We start from the raw sequence: 23,108 nt of genomic DNA on the forward strand, positions 1-23,108 counted from the left end.
TGTTTCGTTGGCTTCGACTCTTTAGAGTTTGCTCATTTGTCGTTAGACTCGGGGGAACTAGAGCTGGAGAGATGGCTCAGTCAGCAAGGTGCTTGTCACACAAGAGTGAGGGGCTGAGTTCAACCCCAGCACCCTTGTCGGGAGCTACATGTGGGCATCTGTGCCTGTACACACATGTGTACAGACACACACACACACACACATATACACACACATACATACATATACACATACACACACACACACACACACACACATACACACACACACACACGACAATAAAAAGAAACCAGTGGGATTATACAAGGCAGGCACTTTTGTTGAGTTGAATTAGAACTCGATTTGAGTCAGTTGGCTTACCACTCCAGGTCCCACTCCAGGTCCCAAGCTGTCAGTTTGGACTAGGCCGGAGAGAGCTTCAGAGAAAAGCTGACCAAAGAGTTGGCATGGGTTTTTCCAAACTCTTCTGCTCCAACGTCAGTCTTGAGTTGGACATTGACTACAGAGGCTCTGTAGGTGGGATTATATTGTTTTGCAGAGGATGTCACACCCCAGCTGCTCTTCTTCCACTTTGTCCCTCTTCTGTATCTCTGCCCAGGTTCTTCCTCTCCGTGCAGTGCTAGCTTTTGGTAAAGAGGACAGAGTTAGAAGCCGATGCGGCTGTTTGACAATCCTCCTGACGCCTAGGCACAAATAAGTAGGCCTTCTTCAAAGGCGCCGTCCTGGGAAGTGGTGGGTTTTGTTTCTGACGAAGCCCTGGCTGCTCCAGATATTAGCAAGCTCCTCTTTTGGAAACACTTTGAACGCTGCTCCAGAAGCATCACAAGGCAATGGCCACAAGGAGTTGCACTAAATCTCTTCATGGTTTGTGAGCGGTGGGTCAACCCCGCCTGCGAGGTTCTCTCATAACCACTTTGTTATGTATGGAATCTTCCACGCTGTTTCTGTCGGTGTCACCGTCAGTTATGAGCTGTCCTAGTCAGGGGAGCATGAGCTAATATGAGCAGCAATAACTAATATGTCTGCAGAACAAAGAGTGAGTTCAACACCTCCCACCCCACCCCTACTCCCCTACTCCCATTCCTAGCTCATCAGGAAACAGCTCTCTCAGGGGATGCTGACATCGTGTGTACCTTGAAGGCAGATGCTTGACTACCTCTGTTCTAGAGGTAGTGCGTGTTATGAGTACAACTAGAAGAGGATCCCCCTTGATCCCCGACCAAAAGGTTTGCTTACTACCTTAGAAAATGGACACAGGGTCTCCCTTCAGATCCAAGGGCAGGAGAGCTTACAAACTAGCCCCACAAAGGTGGCATCCCTTGGGGAAGCAGAGAATGGCATGGCACTGGCCAGGATGCAAGATCCAGGGCAGCAATAGAGTGCTTGCCTAGCATGGCTCAGGCACTACAGTTCAGTACCCAGCACTGGAAATACAAATAAAACTACAGCAGGCAAGATGGCTCAGCAGGCAAAGGTGCTGAGCCCGTGAGGACTCGAGATTGAGCCTTGGAACCCACAAGATGGAAGGCTAGAACCAGCTCTCCAGAGTTTTCCTCTGACCACCACCCAGATGCCATGGCACATGCTGATACCTCTCTCTCTCTCTCTCTCTCTGTGTGTGTGTGTGTGTGTGTGTGTGTGTATCTGTCTGTCTCTCTGTCTCTGTCTCTCTCTGTTTTAGGGTGTTTATTGTAGAAAGGCAGAGAGAGGGAGAGAGTAGAGAAGCAGAAGGCAGCCATGGCCACATGGAGAGAGGGGGGAAGAGAGTGGGGAGAAGGAGGAACAAGAGAGCAAGAGAGAAGCAAGAGCCCTCTCCCCCCCCTCTTTCTCTCTCTCTCTCTCTCTCTCTCTCTCTCTCTCTCTCTCTCTCTCTCTCTCTCTTTCTTTCTTTCTTTCTTTCTTTCTTTCTTTCTTTCCCAAATGAATACACAAATGAGTGGGAATTTTTAAAATTTAGATTTGACTGCTTCTATTATGAGCACTCCCTATTGGGGATATATATCATGGAAATATGAAGGAACATGGAACTCTCCATCACAGAATTTATATAAAACTACTATACAGCATATTGGTTATGGGTAAGATGGCAAAATAGGCCACATTTGAAAGAAATCCTCTATGAAAATCAATAGGTGAAGCCCAATGTGTGCACAGGCTAACATTTGCTTCTCTTTGTACCCACTGTGTGCACAGCCTAGTAATTGATTCTCTTTGTTCCCACTGTGTGCACAGCCTAGTATTTGATTCTCTTTGTTCCCATTGTGTGAACAGGCTGGCATTTGATTCTTTTTGTGTCTCTCACCAGTATTGGGGATACATAGATTCAGATACCCTTAGCCACTATTCTTACTGTAATAAGCCATCCTGTTTCTGACCTAGGAATTTAAATTGTCAGTCTGTGGACCTGTGGCTGACTAACTGTAGGCAAGTGGCTTTCAGGATTTTTGGTCTTCCTTGCTCCAGAGAACAAACCACAAGGAATGTTGTGTTGGTGCTAAGCAGGACAGGAGGAGAGAGAGTCCTAGAGAACTTGGAATAGAGGCAAACAGGCAAATCTTTATATGGGCTATAATGTATTGTTGTCCCATGGTTGCTAAGACAACCATCCAAATTGGATTGATCAAAATGGTAAGTCTATCATCTGGCAGTTCTGGAAGTCAGAAATCTAAAATCAAGGTGTTAGCAGAGCCGTGGTGTCTGAGGAAACTCTGCGGAGAGTCTGCTCCCAGCTTCTTACTTCAGATGCTGTCAGCATGCCTTGACTTGTGGCTACATCACTCCGACCTCTGCTTCCTCTGTGGCTCTCACAAGAGCGCTTGTCATTAGATTTAGGGTCCAGGATTCACCCATATTATGCAGATGACCTCATCCTAAGATACTTTATCTTAATTTTATGGGCATAACCCTTTTTCCAAATAAAGTAGCATTCATGGAGTTGGGGATTAGAAACAGTGTATCTTTCGATGGGATTAGAAACAGTGTATCTTTTGATGCACCACTTAGTCCAGGACAATGCCCTTCATTTGTATAATTTGAATAGTCAGAAACATCTTAAACCACTATGCTAATTGAGACGGTCCTGGCTTAGTAGATTCTCTACTTTCTTGATAGACATCAGGACAACTCTTCGTTTTTTGTAGGTTTTTGGTTTTGTTATTGCTTTTTGCAGGGGAGGTAAACCCCAGCTTCTTCATTCTAGGCTTCAAAAAAAAGTCCCACAGCTAGCATCACAAGGCAAACCGACACAGTGAAAAGCAACAAACACAAAGAGACAAGACACTATGGGGGAATGGCTGTCTCTGCGAGGTGGTGACATAGGGCTGTCACACGAGGCTCTGTCTGCACAGTGGGGACACAGGGCTGTCACATGAGGCTGTGTCTGTACAGTGGGGATACAGGACTGTCACATGAAGCTGTATCAGAATATTAGGGACACAGGGCTGTCAAATGAAGCTCTGTTTGTACAGTGAAGATACAGGTCTGTCACATGAAGCTGTAACTGCACAGTATGAACACAGGGCTGTCACATGAAACTGGAATAAGGACCAAAATGAATCCCCTACTGAAGATCTCAATACTTCAAGTACACTCCAAGGTTCTCAGGAGGATATAGATTCTGAGAATTTCCTGGGAATTTTATGCAAAAATTTCATATATGAGTGTGTATACTTTTCTTAAGAGAATTTCTGATATCGTTAGAGTTTTAAGACCAACACCTAGCCCCAAATGAGCTTTAAACTTATTCTGGGCCTAGTACCAGTAAGATGTCTCAAAGATTGAGGTACTGACTGCCAAGCCTTAAGACCTGGGTTCAACTGCCAGGAACCAGATGACAGAAGGAGAGAATCGACTCCCTAAAGTTGTCCTCTGACCTCCAAATGCACTCCAAACAACAAACAAACAAACAAATAATTTATAACTATAGGCCTAACTAGTACCAAGTAAAAACTAAATGGATTGTGGCCAATGAAAAAAGATTGTTGGACTATTATATTAAAATCATAGAAATCAATATAGCATGAAAATCAAAATTATGAGGCTAGGATATAACTCTATGGTAGATTGCTTGCTCAACATGCACAAGGCCTTGGATTCAATATCAGTTATGTTTGTGTGTGTGTGTGTGTGTGTGTGTGTGTGTGTGTGTGTGTATACATATATATATGAAACATATATTACATAATTATATAATTATATACATGTGTGTGTGTATATGTATATATACATATATATGACTACTCTTAGTATGACTACTTTTTATTGGGAATGAGTTTCTCAGTGTTGTGGCAATATTAAGAAATCTGCCATCAAGCTATTATAGAGACTGTTGGCTGGCTATGGGCAAAATGCAACAAGAGTCCTCATTCTGGAGAATGGTCTGTGTGAAAGTCAGTAGATGAAGCCTCCTCTTCCTTCCCCTAAAAGCTAAACTATTGCAGCTCCCACCTTTGTTTCCTGACTATTCTCTTACTGGTCTTTCATGTTGTTTATTTCCCCTGGCAAGCCCCCCCCAATCTCAGCCTTCCCCAGGCCTTCCCAGGCCTCCTCATCCCCCCCCCCCCAGACCTCTCCAGCCCTCTCCAGCCCTCCCCTGCCCTTCCCAGACCTCCCAGCTCTCCCCAGGCCTCCTCAGCCTTCCCCAGCTCTCCCCAGCTCTCCCCAGCCCTCCCCAGCCCTCCCCAGCCCTCTCCAAGCCTCCCTGAACCCTCCCCAGCCCACCCCAGCCCTCCCTCAGCCCTCTCCAGCCCTCCTCAGCCCTCCCCAGTTCTCTCCAAACCTCCCCCAGGCCTATTCAAGTCCAGTTCAAACATGCTTTCCATGCAATTTTCCTTAGATTCTAGTGCCTCTCCCCTCCTCCTTCTCTCTCTCCCCTCTGTGACTTCAGAATTATGTTCATTCTTTGACAAATATTTTGTCTCAATGACTCCCTTTTAGGATTTGTTTTCATTCCTAACTCCCTTGGTTACAGGAGAAGGTCCACTTGAACTAGCTTAAGCAAAGAAAGGAAGCGAGGGAAGGAGGGAGGGATGGGGAGCGGGAGTTCAGAGAGCCTCAGAAATGATGTGAGGGCAGAGTTGACTGTGAGGCAGTGAGGAGGAAGAGGTGTCTGGCTCTCTCGGAGCTTCCCACCCTACTTCTGATTCACATGCGTTTCCTTCTTGGAGGGCTGACATGAGTGTTGATGGTCTGCCTCACACCCAGCAGCTCCAGGATCACACAGGAAGTTGATTGCTCTCTTCCAGACTCATTGTTGAAAAGCTCAAGGAAGAACTCATCTGTAGATTTTGTCATTGCCCTCACCCTTGGACCAGTCAGTGTCACTGCAGCTAGGGAAGTGAAGCTCACCGGTCAACCACCTCTGGGTCCTGGGAGTGCTTCTGCAGCCAGGAATAATGATATTTTTTTCTAAGAGGAAGAGTTGGTCCTTGGGCAACTCACAGCACCAAATCCTCTATTGATTAATACTGATCTGCAAGAAGCTGCATTTCTCTCACTACAGTGAGCTCTTTTTAAAGAGTGTGCCTTACTTCAAAACTGCCTCCTACCAGCTGAGATGAGCTCTGCGCTCCACTTCAACCAAATGACCAAAGTGGGCGTCAGACTCAAGTTATCAAACTTCTGTGTGAATCATGATCTAGGAATGGGTACAAACTTAGGCGGACGAACTTATCTGTGCTCCCTCCTCCTCCTCTTCCTTCTCCATTTTCTCCTCCTTCTTTTCTTCCTTCTCCTCATATGATGAACATGAACTTGCAAGGATGACAGTGGTCAGGCCCAGGGCAGAGTGACTCATGAGCAGAGGATCCAGAGGAGCAAGTGTCGGTAAGTCTGATAAAAGCAGGCTTGGGTTTATAGGCCTTCACACTTGCTAGAACTTAAGGTGAGGGTCCAGGAAACCCGTATTTAAAATAAAAGAAGCAGTTCCTTTTAATTGGGGGTAGGGGGCACAGCTGTGGATAAGAGGAACATTTCCCTTGTAGTGTAACTGGAGTATGCAGCCGAATGTATGCATTTGTAGCAAGTGCTTTGCAAAGAGGAAGTCTGTTATTAACATGCCTATCCTGAATCCAGAATCAACTCCCATCTCCTCTCTCTAAGCCCATCCACCCCTATTCTTGAATCTCCACGAAGATGCTATTGAATATCTCTGTTCACACAGTCAAGAATCAAACCCAAACACTTCCCCTTCTGTCCCTCCCCTTAGCCAGTACCATGAGCCTGGAATCTTGTGGAAGATTTGAAGCAGAGTGAATTGAATATGGCCAGAAGGCTTCTGGGTCATTGCGTCACACATGGGACCTCGGAAATTGGTAGTTCACTAACACAGAAAGGGAAGGACTTCTAATAACAACTCAAAGCACCAGCTTCAGTCTTGGTGAAGATGTGAACTCTGGGTTCCTCTCCATCCCAGGATCACTAACTGATGACGATTTTGTGGTCCTCAATCTTCCCAAAGGATGAATTAGCTGGACCAGGGTTTCTGTTGGTTGTGCCCCAGCATGAACGAGAACCACAGAGGAGCTACAAAGGAGGAGATGCCCAAGCGACAGCAGATTGGGAGAGGGGCGTCTGTAAGAGGGGAGGAGGAGGGCTACACAGGCTCCTCTGATGCTGACGGCAGTAGAGGTTGCTGTGGATCTGTTGCTTCTGCACACAGCGTCTTCTTCCACACGCTTCTGAAGACAGCGTTGTTTTTTCTTTGGGAAGTCTCCATTTTTGAGTTAAGAGGCAATCAGTTCATGCCCTCTTTGGTTTCTGCTACTCTATATGAAAAAGGAAGGATCTATTGCTGGCAGTGGGCTTTAGGTTCTGCTTGCAGCAGCCCGGGGGACCCTTCCCAGAGACCTCTGCCCAGTGAAGATGGGATTTCTGACTTCCCCTTGGAAATGAGTTCCGGTGTACATCAGTGTGGAGTGCATCTGGGTTTCCCTTAAGAAGAGACCTTAGCAGAAACTTGAGCATGAAATTAAGAGAAAGGGCAGGGCTGGCAAAGGGTAAAATGCATCTAATTGTGGGTGTGGCCTTCTCAAAGGAGAGCTGTACAAGAGCTTTGATAGCAGTCAAATACTCAATTTCGGCAACTCTCAAATTGAAACTCCAAGAGTTGTTAAAAAGCCCTGTGTTGGGTGAAGCACCTTGGTGACTCCAGCACTGAGCAGGCAGAGGTAGGAAGGTCTCCATTTAGTGAGAGTTCCTGGCCACTTAGGGTTACATAGTGAGACCCTGTCTCTAAAGCAAAAGAAAAACAAAGACTAAAGAACTGTCTGTTTCAGTAAATGGGATTATAGTGTGAGGTGGTTCACAGGTTCCTGGGACAGGATTAAAATCTAATGACACAAGACCATGGGTCAAGGGGTTAAGATAGTGTCCCTATTGTGGATGGGGTTTCTGTTGTTTCCCGCTGGGAAGGGAGAGGCCAGGGTTTGGCCTTGTTCTGATCTGACTTGACTTCATTCTGTGTGAAAGCAATGCTGTGTCAGCAACACTCACACCCATGCGAGTTGTGCTAGAATTCTCAAGACTCGCAGGTGTTGGAGACTTTGGGCAGATAGATGTGAAGGCCCTTTGCCCTCCTTGTGGCTTTCTAAATTCTCCTTACCTCTCTAGCCTCTGGGTCCTGTCCCTCCGTGGCTTCAGGACTCAGTTGTCAGCCCAGGAAAGCCTGTGAGCTCTGCAAGTGGACTGTTCTGTCAGGACTGATTGGAGATTGACTTCCTTACAAGAAGGTGGGCGGGACTCTCAGGCTTAGGTGTGTCTGTGGGGATTGTGTAGGCTGTATATTGACATAAGAGATTAAGTTGCCCTGGGACTTTCTATTTGAGAGCTATTTTGGAAGAACAAACCAAATTAAACCAAACCAAACAAAACAAAACCAAACAAAACAACCCCTAATAATAGTAATTATAATTCCTTTCCCTCGCTAAGTTATATCTCTGTCTAAAGGCAGCTTGCAAGCAAGACCCTTTGTGTGAACGGACAAGAGCTGCCCGGGCAGGCAGACTACGGGTCAGGTCTTACGGCATTTCCCTATTTGCTGCTTGTATTGCTCTCAAAAGCACTTACATTTTTCTTTGCTTATGTCACAGCTTTTTTATCAGTAGTTTCCTTAAAACACACACACACACACACACACACACACACACACAAAACCCAAACCCAAAACCTATTAAATTCTTGCTATCTCTTTTCAGAGAGATTAGGAAACTTCAAAGCTCCCTTACAGTGTGGAACACCAAGCAAGCGTCTGCCCTTGCCAATAGGACGCACAACCTGCCTCTGGGCTCCTATCTGTTTTTCTCTGACGAACAGCCATTTACATGTGGACAGATGAGAAGGGTGAGGCCCACAGGAAGTCACGCAAACATGCCGCCTTGCAAAAACCTCCTAGTAACCCTGGGCAGAGTGAAAAGCCCCTCCTTTATCTCAGATGCATGATGGAACCCAATCCTGGCGAGGGGAGCGCCACCAGCCAGGCCTTGCATGGAGAGTCCTGCCTAGCACCCGCGGAGGTTCCTTTCTGTGAGAAAGATTGGGTTGCCAGAGGAAATGCTTGTCTAGCCTCCTGGGTAACACACAGCCTGCATCCCTTGCCTGCTGCTGGCCTAAGCCGGAAGTCCAAGGGGAAACCTTTTCCAAGTCTGTCTGCCAGGACACAGGGTGTACAGCGACATCCCAATACTTGAAAAAACAGCATAGAGCAGCCATTGTGATGTAAAACCAGCCTGGGCAGAGCGGAGGAGGGCACATTACTGGACCCATCTGGCCGATTCTGCTCCAGGCTTGAAGCAGATAATAACTGCTGTAGCTTTTGCTGTTGGTCAGTAGCATGAACCCTGTTCTCTCCCACCCTTCCCCTGCCCCTGTCGGCCATTTTTAGTCTCCCAGACGCAGTGGATTCATTCATTACCATCTTTTTTTTTCCCAGCGGATGGATGGTCTGGAGAGCTATCAGCCACCAGGGCAGGAAGTGCCCAAAGAATTCAGGTCCTCACATTTGCCAACGCTCCATCTAACCTAGATGGCAGTTCAGCAAAGGGATTTGGCTCTTCTGCCAAACTTGCCTCTCAAAATCACCCTTCGGCCTCATAACACAGAATAAGGCCACTGTCTAGATGTCCCCCTGAGGCCTTCCATTCAAGACCAGAATTTCTGACATTCTGAATCATACCTTCCCCAAAGAAGGCTTCATTTCTCCCTTCATGCCTGTGGAGAACGTGGGGCTTGCCAATAGTCAATTGTTCTGACCCAGCAGGACCAGTCAATGCCAAGATAACTATTCTGTGGGGCTCTCATCAATTACTTTTTCTTTTCTAGGCTGGACACTCCTTGTGGAGCAAGGCTGGAGGCTGACTCATGCACAGTGAATACCCTGGCAGGGAAAACTCTAGAGCACTAAATTAAAAAAAAAAAATAGTATTCTCTCACTACCACCAACTTAAACAGAGAGCTGCAGCAAGGGCTGATTTGAATGCCTGTTATTTCCTGTCAGCTTGCGATGAGCTTTCCGGGACACAAAGACACACAGAGTTCCATTGTCCTGATCATTTCTCTGGCCCAAGGGAAGGGAAAGGGAACAAGCCATTGGGTGCACCACTCTATGGGACAAACAGAACTGAAACGCTTACTATCATGGCCTGGGCCAAACTGACTCCTTTTTATTTATTCGAGAAGCATGGCTTCAAAATAAGAAATGAGGGTAGACCTGCTAACAGTGGGCCTAAGGTGAGTCTTCACAGCTTGAAGGCAAGAATGTTGCCTGCTTAGCTGTCCAACACTCAAGAAAAGCATCTCCTAAGACATTAATTTGGGGCTGCAAACTTGGGGAAATACAGAGAGGAAACGCATAGCTTACTAGTTGTACTAGGGTGTCTTAGTTTGGGTTTTACCGCTGTGAACAGACACCATGACCAAGTCAACTCCTTTAAAGAACATTTAATTGGGTCTGGCTTACAGGTTCAGAAGTTTAGTCCACTATCATCAAGGCAGGAACATGGCAACATCCAGGCAGGCATGATGCTAGAGGAGCTGAGAGTTCTACATCTTTATCAGAAGGCTGCCAGCAGAATATTTGCTTCCAGGAAGACAGGATGCTGGTCTCAAAGCCTACACCCACAGTGACACACTCCAACAATGCCACACCTCCTAATAGTGCCACTCCCTAGGCCGAGCATATACAAACCATCACAATGGACCACATAGGCTATTCTTGGTTTTCATTATTAACCTAATTCCCTTTATCCTTGAGATGTAGATGTGGTCAACTTGGCAGGATTCAGAATCCCCTGGGAACAAGCCCTGGGCAGGTCTGAGAGGGAGTTTCTAGATTCATTTGATTGAACAGGGAAGAGTCAGCAACTGTGGGCAATACCATCCCTTAGGCTGGGGTCCTGAGCTGAGCAGTGAGCAGCACCATCCCTTAGGGGTCCTGAGCTGAGGGCCAGCAGTTACCTCTCTGCTTCCTGTTAGCAGATAAAATGTGACCAGCTGCCTCAGGTTCTGTCACCAAGATTTCCCTTCAACCTGAGCCAAAACAAACTCTTCCTTCTCTGAGCTGCTTTGGCCAGATATTGTATTATAACTCTATCATAATTTTAGTTTTTGCTAAAAAATTCTTCCATTTTTTTTTTAAACAAAAATATATCAGACACTCACACATGCAGCTCAACATCCAGCTTTTCTTAGTGTCTGATCCTTAGTCCCGGGTGATTTCCCAGCACGGGTGGATGGTGCCTTGGCTCTCCTCCTGGCTGTGGACGCCCTTCCCTACACAGCTTCCTAGCTCCCAGTCTCACCATCCACCTCATCCTCTCTCCCCAGCCAGCACACACTTTCTGAAACAGAGACCAGCTCGTGTCACATTTCCGCCTACCTTCTTGAGTGGCATCCGGGAGACCATGTAAATCCCTCTGCATCGCATACAGAAGCTAACCTCAGACTTCCTGACCTCTTCTCTCCCTCCCAAGACAGCTTTCCTAGTGCCAGCTACTTCCACCATATCCCCTGCACACCTTCTCCTTGGCAATGATTGGCTCCTTAAAATCAGCCAGTGGCTTCCTTCAGCCACAGGTCTTCAGCCATATAAACCACGTTGCCTAAAACATTTCTTCCCAGGGTGACCTTGAAAAAAAACAGGAATACACACACACACACACACACACACACACACACACACACACAGAGAGAGAGAGAGAGAGAGAGAGAGAGAGAGAGAGAGAGGCGGGAGGGGGGCTCTGTCACGCCTGACATCCCCACCCAAGCAGAAGCCAGTGGCCACAGCACTGCTATCACCAACCATGTGGTGTGTGTTCTGGTCTGCTGACACAGTTTTAGAGGTGAGCCCCATATATATTTCTCCCTCTTCCTAGAGTGTGGGCTCTGGCAGGGTTCGAACCCAGTTTTATTCATTTCTATGTTCTCAGTATCTGGCTGTGGTTGTTTTAAGACAGGGTCTCACCATGCGACCTAGGCTGGCTTGGAACTCATAATCTGCCTACTTCAACCTCTGGCGTGCTGAGATTACAGGTTTGTGACGCAAAAGAAAAGATTGGTGCACATGACTGTTCTAATGAAAGGGGGAGGAATCAAGGAATTAAAATGAGATCTTTTTCTTTTTTTTTTTTTTCTTTCTGTCCTTTCAGTTCAGTGTAATCTAGGCTAGGGAGATGGCTTTGTAGGTGAGGTAGCTTTATAAGCATGAAGACCAGAGTTCAGCTCCTCAGGACCTGCGTAAAAGCCATGTGGGCATGACAACCAGGTTGTGATCTTAGGATGTGGGAGAATGTGACAGGGGATCCCTGGAAAAAACCGGCTAGTCAGACAAGCCAAAACATGGCGCTCCAGGCCGAGTGAGACACCTATGTTAATATACACGATGGGAAGCCTTTGAGTAAGACACTCAACATCAACCTCAGGCCTCCAAATGTGAACATGCATGCACACCATACACTGCATATCACACACACACACACACACACACACACGTAAACATGTGCACACACTCACACACAGCATCCACACATAGACACACACACATGCAAACACACACAGACCCACACACATACTTAAATACACACATACACACACATACTCACACACACAACATGCACACACACATGTACACACACTCACACACACCTACACAATTACACATATACTTACATACATACATACACTCTCACACAGGATGCACACACACCCACACACATATTTACATACACACACATACTCACACACACAACACGCACACACAAGCACACACACATGTACACACACTCACACACACCTACACAATCATACATATACTTACATATGTACATACACTTCTCACACACAGCATGCACACAGACCCACACACTCACACACATATTTATATATACATACACACAGCATGCATACACAGACACACATATGTACACACACACACACACACACACACACACACATTCACCCACAAGCTAAAATGGCAGTATCTAAGTACTTAAGACAAAGCAAATGACTGGTGATTCCTGGATTCTACACTTTGAACATCTTTTCTTATCAGTTGTATCTGCCCTTTCTCTCTCTCCATCACTATCAGCCCAAACCCCAAACAAAGATCCTGGAAGCTGTGTGGTACAAAGAAAATGTACTTAGGACATTAAGCTTTGGTTCTGTAATCTGAGCAATGGCACCGTAAGAACCAAACGTTCTAAGCTATGGATGAACCCAGTGTGGCTTACATGTGGTAAAAGCAGCTCTGCCCACTGCTGGGCTTGAGACCAGAGCATAGACACCCACATGTAATGCTAGTGTCCCAACGCTACCCTCTCTGTGGACTTCAAACCCTAGCTCTGCTGGTGACCTCGAGGAAGAGGCTTGCTTTCTCTGGGCTTCCATTCCTTTCCGTGAGAGGAGAGACAGTGGTTGCACCCCACTCAAAGCAGTCAATTACATCAGGTGAAAAATCCACTTAAAGACACCGACCAGGTCCTAGCAGATGACATTCTCTCATTTTTCTGTCTAAATGGAGTGTCCCTCCAGTGTGACTCCTTCCTTCCCATCTGTCCAAAGGGAAGCAGGAAGAACAAAGCACAGAGGCACGAGAGGGGCCCAAGGTGACCTTAGAGCCACCCAGAGTTAGCCTGGAACTCATCTGCCCAGGAGCTCACTGGTTCACCCGGCTTCACCTCCCTTGGTTTCCGAAGCTTAAAATAGACTGAACCGGTGTGGCCACATTTCACTGTGCCACTCAGAGAGAGCCCCTAGGGTGTTTTCAGAGCTGGCTCTGAGCTCCCCACCAGCCAGGCTCCGGCCCTGAGTTATTCATACACACCCAGGCTCCACCGGGTCTGCCAGGGGAAATGTGTTCTGAGAGCTTCTCAGCTGGGCAGATCCACAGGCACCTTTGCTGCTCAGTGGGCTCCGATCAATCAGCCACTTTAGAGGGCGTGCGTAAGGAGGGGTTGTGAGACCCTCCTGGCAGCCGGCGTGAGTACTGCAGGTCAGTGGAAAGAGTCCACAAGTTCTTAACGGCAGCCAAGTAAAGGCTAACGGGTAAGAGTGGGGTAGGCAGGGTTCAAGGTCTATCTATCCCTCACCCCAGTGTTATGTGATCCAGACTAAGTCAGCTCCCCTCTCTGGGCTTTTAAGAGGCATTAAGAGGCATCCTCTGCAGGCTGGCTTCTCCTCCCCATTACTCACTGTGGTCTCATTCTCGGGCCTTCTGAGACGTCAGGATGGCTTCCTGCAGTGTCAAGCGTGCTCAAGGTCATAACCAGGAGAGAAGGAGAAAGTTTTCCCCTCTCTTCCTCATTGTCTTTGCCATGACGATCACTGTCAAACTGTGTGCTCACTTAGCATGCGGGACATGGTGAACTGGCCCCCAGAGTCCATTCTGGCTTTGTCCAAGGGGCTTCTCTGAACTGCAAAGACACCCCAGTATCCCTTAGCTATCTTTCCTACCTGATGCACTGACTGGAGGATCAGATGGCAGCAGAGAGAGGGGAGCTGTGCTTGTGGCTCATGGCGGAAGTGTCTGTCTCAACGTCAGCGGCAACTTCAGAACCCTGGGCTGCAGCTCGTGGGTAATGTATGTCCCTGCATATGGGCGGTGGGTGCTTATGGTACACGGTGGAGGTCAGAGAGCAACCTCAGGCGTTGGTCCCCAGGCTCTTGCCATCACTGGTTTGAGATGAGGTTTCTCATTTGCTGTGGAACTTTACCACACAGGCCAAGCCAGCCAAGCTGCAAGGAGCCCCAGCTCCTATCTTACCCCTGCTGGGATTACAGGTATACATCACTGTGCCCAGCTTCTCATGTGTGTCCTGGAGATTTGAACACAGGTCTTTATATCTAGGAAGGGAACACTTTACTGTGTCTCTGCTCTGGTCAAGAACGTTCTTGAACGTAGTGGTTCCAGTGAGAGCCCCTTACTCCTTACTTTCTTGCTTCATCTCCAGAGGGGAGTGGACAATTTCCCCAGAAATTTGTTGAGAATTGGCTCCTTGGGTCCTTCTGGTGACATCATGAACAGCCACCACTCTGTGTTGAGCACCTTTTCAGTGAAAAACTGTGGAAGGATCCCCTACCCTCAAGGTGCCACATCTGCTTCTGTGACTGAGCGATGGGAGAATGGAGACGGGGCATCTAAAACAGCAATGTCCACTCTCCATTCCGCGCCAGACATCAGGGCAAGCAACCCTGGGAGACGAACAAGACGGCAGAAGATGCCGGCCTTCCTCTCAGAACCAAATACCGTATAATAGGCAATTGATGGCTCCACACCTGGACCTCAACTTCTCTGTGTCATTCCCTGGCTCTGAAGGTGACAGAGCTCATCTTGGCCCGGTTGACCCTCATGCAAATGATAGTGAGAAGAAGACAGAGGTGCCTTCAAGTGTGGACTGACTTGAGGCAAGAGTGCACGGGCCTGTGAGATGGGGCCCATCTGAGTCTGCACTGAGCTGTTCTCCTTCCTGTCTTGTTCTCCTGGTTTCTTGAAGGTTTTCTGTACCTGTCCCTTGCACACCAGTCCCTACCACAATCTGCTTCCAAGTCACAGGAGCATTGAGACAGAAGGGGCTGTCTGTAGCCAGGGGAAACCCCGCCCTGGATGGATACCGGCTCACCCCAAACATCACATTGTCATTGCTGAGGAGTTTCTTACCTCTGGGCTGCAATTCTGAATGCAAAATAGATAACATTCTATTCAGGCTTGGTGCTGCGCATGTGCAATGCCAGCACATAGGTACTCAGGGGAGGAGGAAGCGACAGGACCAGGAGCTCACGGCCAGCCTCAGTTACTCAGATCCAAACAATGAAAATCTAACACCAGAAACTTTGGTTTCCTGTGCTTAAAATGGGGATCCTTATTTGAAGACTTTCTCGAAAGCTAGAAGACCAGAGATGTGTAGCATGGTGATTCCTTGACTATAAAATGCTCAAATCAGCCATAGTGCCCAGCATTTGGGAGATAGAGGCAGGCAAGATCTCTGGGAGTTTAAGGCCAGCCTGGTCTACACAGTGAGTTCCAGGATAGCCAGGGCTACAGAGTGAAGCGTTGTCTAGGAAAACAACAACAACAGAGCACCACCACAACACAGAAAATGCTGACTGGTTACCAGGGGTAGCTTTTCTAGCTCCAAGGGCTTAGGCACACATTTGAGGAAGAGACTGCTTTGCTTTTATTGTATTTTAATTAATTAATTAATCTGAGATAGTCACACACTGCCCAGGCTGGCCTTGAACTCATTAAATAGTTGAAGAGGAATTTGAACCTCTGACCCACCTGCTTCTGCCTCTTGAGTGTTGGGTTTATGGCAATGAGCCAACAGGCTCTGGTTGATGTGGTGTGGGAGACTGAGCCCAGGCTCTGTGCGTTTTAGGATAGTGTTCCACCAACTGAGCTATGTGCCTAAGCCTATTTTCCTTTCATTAACACAAAATTGGAAAGGATCCCCCCCCCCCCCGAGACTCACAGAGGTTCTTAGAGGAGGGGGAACAGAAGGGAGAGAGGAATTATGTGTGTATGGTGGGATGGCAGAGAAGATGGGGGCTCATCTTAACTCTGCCATGTTGGGCCACAGGTCTCTCTGACCTCATTGGTTTGTCCACAGAATGATTGTCACACGAGTCCTTGGAGTGCAGCAGCCCTCTTGACCACTGGGAAGGATGCTACACATGTAACAGCCGTGACTTAACACCAGGGCGACACACATGTATAAGCCGCGAGCTAGTGCTCAACCCCCTTGGCGCTCTTGAGAGGACGGTAGAAGCAACTTAATCAAGAGTCTTTCGATTTCCTCACTAAACACATGCAGCTCCCTGCTCAGACACAGGCAGCCCAAGGCCAACCTCACAATCTCCAGAGCAATTCCTGGGCCCCGCCAAGATGAACGCTGGGAATTTCCTTCTTAAAAAGCATCTCAACCGTCCATTTCGGGGGGCATCCCACCGTCTCCCTCACTTATACGGGGAGGAGCCGTTATTTGTAAGGTGGTTACATTGCAAAGAAATCTGTTTGCCAAATTGGAGGGTTGGTTAATCATAGCCCCTGACTTCTCGTAGGTGGTTTCTTCAAAGGCTTTCATTTGTTTGCTGCTTAATGTAGAAGAAACCTCGTTTGTACCGTTTCTTCTCCTCCCAGGGAGGCCCAAGCTGGGTACAGCTAATGGACTGTATATCACTGACTTTAATATCGTTCCAGGCAACCTGATGCAGAGGCAGATGGAGGATTTGATATTATGAAAAGCATCTACTTTATTGAGAATGGAGGTTTAACTACTTGGGTGTCCATTCAGAAGACAATTAAGTCCCTAAAAGGTATTTATTTCTAGAGGGAAGGAGAAGGTGGGAAGGAGGGAAGGAAAGGGAAAAGGAGGGGGCAGACAGAAGAAACAAAAGGAAAGGAGGAAGAAAGTGAGGGAAGGAGGAGGAGAGGGAGGGAGGGAGTGAGGGAGGGAGAGAGGGAGGGAGGGAGGGAGGGAGGGAGGGAGGGAGAGGGAAGGAGAGGGAGGGAGAGGGAGGGAGAGGGAAGGAGAGGAAGAAAGGGAGGAAGGGGAAGGGCTATACTCTGACTAAATAGCCTAGATATGTCTAATATAAATATGATGTGACCCACCTGTACAATTTCAAAGCTTCTATTATTCATAATAAAAAGTTAAAGAAGAGAACAAATAAAGAGGAACCAAACAGTTGGCTAATTTAAGCTGGTGTAGCCTAGTTTCACTTACTATATTTGAGATGAAGCTATGTACTACGTGACCAACATGAAAACCGGAGCTACGGCATGCTCTCCCCTTCGCTGCTGGAACCGCCATAGTCCTGTCTGCTGTGGGCGTTTGGAGCGAGCATATCCCAGGTCGAGCTGACTTCAGTTTAAGGCCACCATATTATGAACCACACGACTAAGTTTCTGCTAAGCCACATACTTAAAGTTCCTAAATGAAAGGACACTGGGGACCCCCAAGTGACTTCTCATACACAGTTTCCTTCACCCATTTTACTGCCTCTGGAGAGTGAGTAGCCTTTGTCACCTGGGCAACCCTACTCTCCTGTCCATGCATGGCAGCTCTGCTCCCTGGCGTCTGGTTTTGCCCACATCACCATCACCAACGGGCAGCCCTGTCTCAAGCGCTTGTCGCATGCAATCTGTGAGACCACTGCTGAGGATTGACAAAACAAAACAAGATCTATAGAGGGAGGGCCAACGGTAACACACAGCCGATAAGTAAGCAAAACGAGTTTGTCAGATTTGCAGTAGAGGAAGGCAGAATGACCCAGAGACCGAGTACTAGAGAGAGCTGCTTAGCGGCTTGTGAGCCAGAACTGACTGGTCCGCAGACCTTGAGGGAGAGTTCACTGTGTCTGTAGTGAGAAGGAGCCACTGAGGCTGTGGTGGAGAGATGACCCAGCAGTTAAGACCACCACTGGCTGGTCCCACAGAGGACCCAGGCTCATTTCTCAGTCCTGCTCACAACCATCTGTATCTCCAATCCCAGGAAACCTGATGGCCCCTTCTGGCCTCTATGAGCATGGGCACATACATGATGCACAGACATACATGCAGGGGAAGTACCCATAACCATAACAAAATAAATTGAATAAATACAAAGAGCCACTGAACCTGGAGTCCAGAGACAATGAAGAAGACAAGAAAAGAAGACCGGAAGACAGTAACAGAGAGCTGCTGCTCTGGTTTTGTCCCCCGGGATGGGACAACAGGCCTGGTCTTCCTGCTCACAGGGATCCTCAACCTCTGATCCCCCCACTCCCAGCCCTGCCTTGATTCCATTTCTTGACTTCTAATTTCCCACCCCTACCATCCCATCCGTAAGATCCCAACAGTAACTGGGGCTCCTTTTCCCAACCCATTCCCAGCACCCCCTGAATAAACCTTAAAGCCTCGGGGCCTCTGTCACCCTCCTCACCCAGACCCCAGTCCTTGTAATTCTTAATTAATTCTTAATTAATTACTCTCTTTCAATCACTCTCACATTTGTTTTATTTATTTCAGGAGTTTTGGCTGGAATGATTGCTATAATGTGTACTATTTAGTAATATGTATCTCCTCTTTCAATAGCCATTAAAATAACTAAAATAAAAATATCAGTTTATATTTTATAGCCCCATGAGCAATCCTATAGATTTACTCATATTTAATTGGTGCGTGCTGACTCTGCATTGCTTGCATTTCTGGTTTTTATTTCACTTCGTCTGCCACTGACAGCTGCTCTGTAGACTAGGGCAGGCATTGCATGCTGGCAGCTCACTGCTTTGCCAAGGTCGAGAATGTACACAGGTCTAAACATTAATGTGGCGAAATAGAGAAGTAATCTATACATTTAAATAATGAATCAATGGTCCACATGATTTTTCTTCAAAATTATGGCGATCCTGTTCAGTTAACTTATTTTGTTTCGTGCAATGATATTTATTTATTTGGAGTAATCTGCCAAGTTGCTTAAGTTTTTCTTTGCCCTTGAAATTAAAAGTTTTCATTAGGGCAAATCCATTGGCCTATTTAATAAAATCCACTTCGTACTTAATGGTCCCGTGGTGCTTCGAGAGGCCTTCCATGGCCTCATATATTTGAACATTTGGTTATTAGTTGGTAGAACTGTTCAGTATTTATTAGGAGGTGTGACTTTGTTGAAGAAGGTGTGTCCCTTGGGGGTGGGCTTTGGAGTCTCAAAAGCTCAAGCCAGGCACAGTCTTGCTCTCTTTCTGCTTCCCTCTTTTGGTTAAGATGCGAGTTCTCAGCTATTGCTCCAGCACCATGCCTGCCTGCTGCCATGCTTCCCACCATGGTGAATGTGAATGAAGACTTGAAACTGGAAGCCAGCCCCCAGTTAAATGCTTTTCTTTATAAGTTGCCTTGGTCATGGGGTCTTTTCACAGCAGTAGGACAGTAACTAAGACAGGACATTTATTCATCTCATCTATAGCGGTTTAAGGAAGGAAGGAGAAAGTGAACTGAGTGGGGGAGCAGAGAGAGGGGTGCTCAGCCCTTCTGGGATGATGCTCTGCCCACATTTAAGATGGGCCTTTACACCTCACTTAACCCACCCTAGACACGTTGTCCCTTACGCAAATGTAAATCCATCCACTTGACAATGAAGATGAACTATTGCATTTTAAGAAAGGGAAGTTATGCTCCCCTTACGCCAAAAGCCAAAACTTTGTAACTTAAGACTTGAAGCTGTTCTTGTCTCCAAATGGAAAGATTCTGAGAGAAATGGCAGGTGACAATGGCCTCGGGGAGAAGGGTGTGTCAGTGAAGAGAGAGGGGACATCAGCAGCTCAGATGTACTTGCTGGATGAACTTGGACCTTGAGAGCAGCGAGGATAGAAAGTCTGTTTCCCTCTGGCTCACTGGTGCGAGCCTTTTGTCCTTGTCTGGAGTGTCCCTGTTACCCTTCACCCTCACACCACACTCAGAACTGTGTGTGGTTGCAGAGATAACGTATTAGGCCACCAAGCCTCAGGGCTCAGAGCAGGACCATCCTGGCTGGTTTGTACCTGAGAGCATGTCAGGAGTGCAGAAGCTCTGACCCCACCTAGATCCCGAATCTGCTTTGGAACAGGATCTTTGGGGATTTGGGACATGCCAGAGTTTGAGAAGCCCTTGTCTACATCAGCCATTGGCCAAAGCTGAAATTTTAGGTGATTCCTGTGTTACTAGATGGTAATTACAACTTTGTGCTTTTTAAAAATAGAAATGAAAGCACAGCACGGGGTTCCTGTAAACCTGAAGGCCAAGCACACAGGCGTTTAAAGTGCACGATCAAAAAGCCCAGTGGCTTCTCGGGACTGCCGGTTCCTCGGGCACACTGGGGTGGCCTGGTTCTCTCTGAGGCCACTTGAAACTTCCTCTCAGCTTCTCTGCACCTGGCCAGCATAGGATCCACCTCTGGATATGTTCTCAACCGCTCTACTTGACCATAGTAATGTCACACAGTGTCTGAGAGCTTTGAGCATGCCAGCACCACTTTTCTGATTATCCTTGCCCCTGAACTGAGGGGTCATACTGTACCCACTGAGCAGTCAGTGTGCTGCTTCTGTGGGTGCTCTGTGATCCTAACTTTGGCCTCTCTTTGAACCCCAGCTTCTCCCTGCTTTGTCTCTAGCTATCACTTGGCAGGCATTATGTGTATCTCCGGCACTGGCCACCAGCCCTTGGTGACACAGAAGCTGAGCCAGAGAAGCTGCTGGGTGACAACTCTCAGGCTGTACTGTGGCTTCCAAGACTCCAGAGTCCTCATTGATGAGCTCAGCTCCGTGGTCACATGGCTTGGCAGAAGCAAGCTCTTCTTACAGCCTAACCTGTTCACCCAGCTTAAATGTTCAGAAGAGCAAAATAGGAAGAGGTTGTGCTGAGGAGACGGCTTAGTTAGCAAAGCGCTTACCACAGAAGCTTAAGGACACAAGGTCAGATCTTCAGTACCTGCATAAAGGACATCCCCACCCCACCCCAGCAAAGGGGACTCACATGTTGGTCACTGCTGAGTTCTGAGGGACCTGTGCATCAACACAGCCTTCAGCAGAGTGGGCCATCTGCCACCGCCTTGTGATGTCAGTCTTGTGGAAAGGAAGCTGTGTCTGAGTGAATGAGAAGGAGGCTGAGACAAGCGCTGGGTTCTAGATGGCAGACTCGGCAAGAGACTGCTGAGGCAGGGCTGGCCCAGAGGTGGAACTGGCAGGCAGAACTAAAGCGTTGTCAGGTTTCCCCCAGAACCCTTGGGACGAACCCAAGATGGCCGACAGACAAGAATTCGGTTGGTAAAGTGTTCGCCGTGCAAGCCTGAGGAGCTGGGTTCAATTCCCAGAACCCACATTTAAAAAGTCAAGTTGAGAAATGTGTGTTTGGGAAACAATGACAAACAGGTCCTTGGGGTTTGCTGGCCAGTCAGCCTAGCCTACTCTTTGAACTCCATGTATCACAAAAAACAAAATGGATGACCTGAAGGATGACACCCATAGTTTACCTCTGACCTCCACACACACACACACACACACACACACACACACACACACACACACACACACAAAAAAAACCACTCAGTAGCCTCTGAATGGAATGGGCCACCAGATAAGAGGCACCATGCTGACAGGAGGTAGGACCCTAGTAACTATAAAATTGCAACACCCTCATGTTGATTACAAACTGCATGAGACTTTGAGATTCACAGAGCCACCCTGGCTCTGAGGGAGGAAATGGGTCCTCTCCTGAAGCCTCCAGTACATTACCGAGTTTTAGCCACAATGTTGCAAAGCCTCTCTGGAGACTCCTGGGCGAAAGTGAGATTTGTCACTGTGGAATGACAAACGGACTGGGATAACCAGGGTTGGATGACCTCCAACCGTCACCAGGGCTGCTTCCCATGAAACCTAATCCCTCTCCACTTAAAGGGACAGAGGTGTTGGTCAACCCACAAGCCCGAGGATGGGGAAGGCCACCCTCCCTGCAGGAGGGACCTTCTCCGTGAAGCCCACCAGAGCTGGGCTATGGGGCTCTACGGGAAAAGTAGAAACATTCTCAGCGGTATTCTGATGGAAAACAGCCTCATTTCTTACGGAGAACTAGTCCAGAGAAGAATTACACTTAAAAAACCAGATGGCTCCTTTGTTTCCAATGGCTGCCTATAAATTCTCTATTTTTCTGTTCTGTGGAACTGAAATTGATTGAAATTGGCATTTTTCTGTCATGAGTCAGTTGACAAGAAAATTGAGAAAACAAAACAACCACTGCCAAAAAGATTTTTTTCCTCTCTTTACTTCTATCCAAACAAGTGAACCCAGACATTCAGATAGGAAGGAAAAGAGAGAGGGACAGACGGAGGGAGGAAAGGAGGAAGGGAGGGAGGGAGAGATGGAGGGAGGAAAAGGAAGTTAGTAATATTTCAGACGCCTTCAGCACACCCCTTTCCCAAGGTACAATGTAGATCTGGGGACGCACATTTTATCCAGCTGCTACCCATCTGGAATCTCGGAGAACTTCTGTCTGGTAGCCCATGTGAAAAAGCCAAAAACAAACCAAACCACCTTGGATTTTCCGCCTGATTTCGTAGACTTTTCCAGGAGGTAGACTCCAGACAGGAGTTGAGGCAACTTGCTGCTCTTGGCTTGCAAGTGACCGTTTAGCACGCGGGTGTTTCAGGGAAACTGGTGGGCCTGGAGATTGATTAATCTGCATCCTGTGCCTCCTGGGGCTCCCAATCAGCCTCTTGGCTCCTGGAGCCTCCAGCCTCTGGTGTCGCAAGGCTCACAGGGGTGAGAACGAAAGTGGCGCAAATGTCACCAGTGAGCAACACGTCACTGCTTGGGTGTCATCTGGCTTGTCCATTTACTTCCAGGTCTCTCTTGTGTATGAAACTGGTGACAGTGACCACCACGCTTCCACTGGCCACAAAATGGCTCCTGTCCCTGGACCTAAGGGTGGTTGTATGTTAGGCAGCTGTGTCTGGCTCCTCCACAGGACCCACCTGAGCTACTCTAGCCAGGTTTGAAGATGGACGTGAACACAAAGGACTGCAGGGGACTTGCAGAAGGCACACGTCAACTGCATGTGGAAAAAGACTTCTGGGCTCCTGATGCAGGGAGTCAACATGGCAGAGTGGCCTGTGCAGCCC

The 23,108-nt window shown here is 47.7% G+C and overlaps 3 long non-coding RNA genes across 3 annotated transcripts; 2 read left to right on the top strand and 1 right to left on the bottom strand.

Annotated features, from left to right (window-relative positions):
• Positions 1–298: 298 nt before the first annotated feature.
• Gm32441 (predicted gene, 32441) lies at positions 299–8,644 on the bottom strand. Its single transcript, NR_166869.1, has 3 exons — positions 8,223–8,644; positions 7,601–7,774; positions 299–975 (listed from the first exon to the last, which is right to left on the bottom strand). It is a non-coding gene; the product is annotated as a predicted gene, 32441 (long non-coding RNA).
• A 122-nt stretch (positions 8,645–8,766) lies between these two features.
• Gm52389 lies at positions 8,767–9,628 on the top strand. The gene is made up of 2 exons (XR_003952901.1): positions 8,767–8,818; positions 8,927–9,628. It is a non-coding gene; the product is annotated as a predicted gene, 52389 (long non-coding RNA).
• A 3,456-nt stretch (positions 9,629–13,084) lies between these two features.
• Gm32492 lies at positions 13,085–18,567 on the top strand. The gene is made up of 3 exons (XR_386825.2): positions 13,085–13,480; positions 16,685–16,800; positions 17,221–18,567. It is a non-coding gene; the product is annotated as a predicted gene, 32492 (long non-coding RNA).
• Positions 18,568–23,108: the final 4,541 nt, after the last annotated feature.

The sequence above is a fragment of the Mus musculus genome, chromosome 19 (genome assembly GCF_000001635.26).
Source record: "Mus musculus strain C57BL/6J chromosome 19, GRCm38.p6 C57BL/6J".
Classification (NCBI taxonomy): domain Eukaryota; kingdom Metazoa; phylum Chordata; class Mammalia; order Rodentia; family Muridae; genus Mus; species Mus musculus.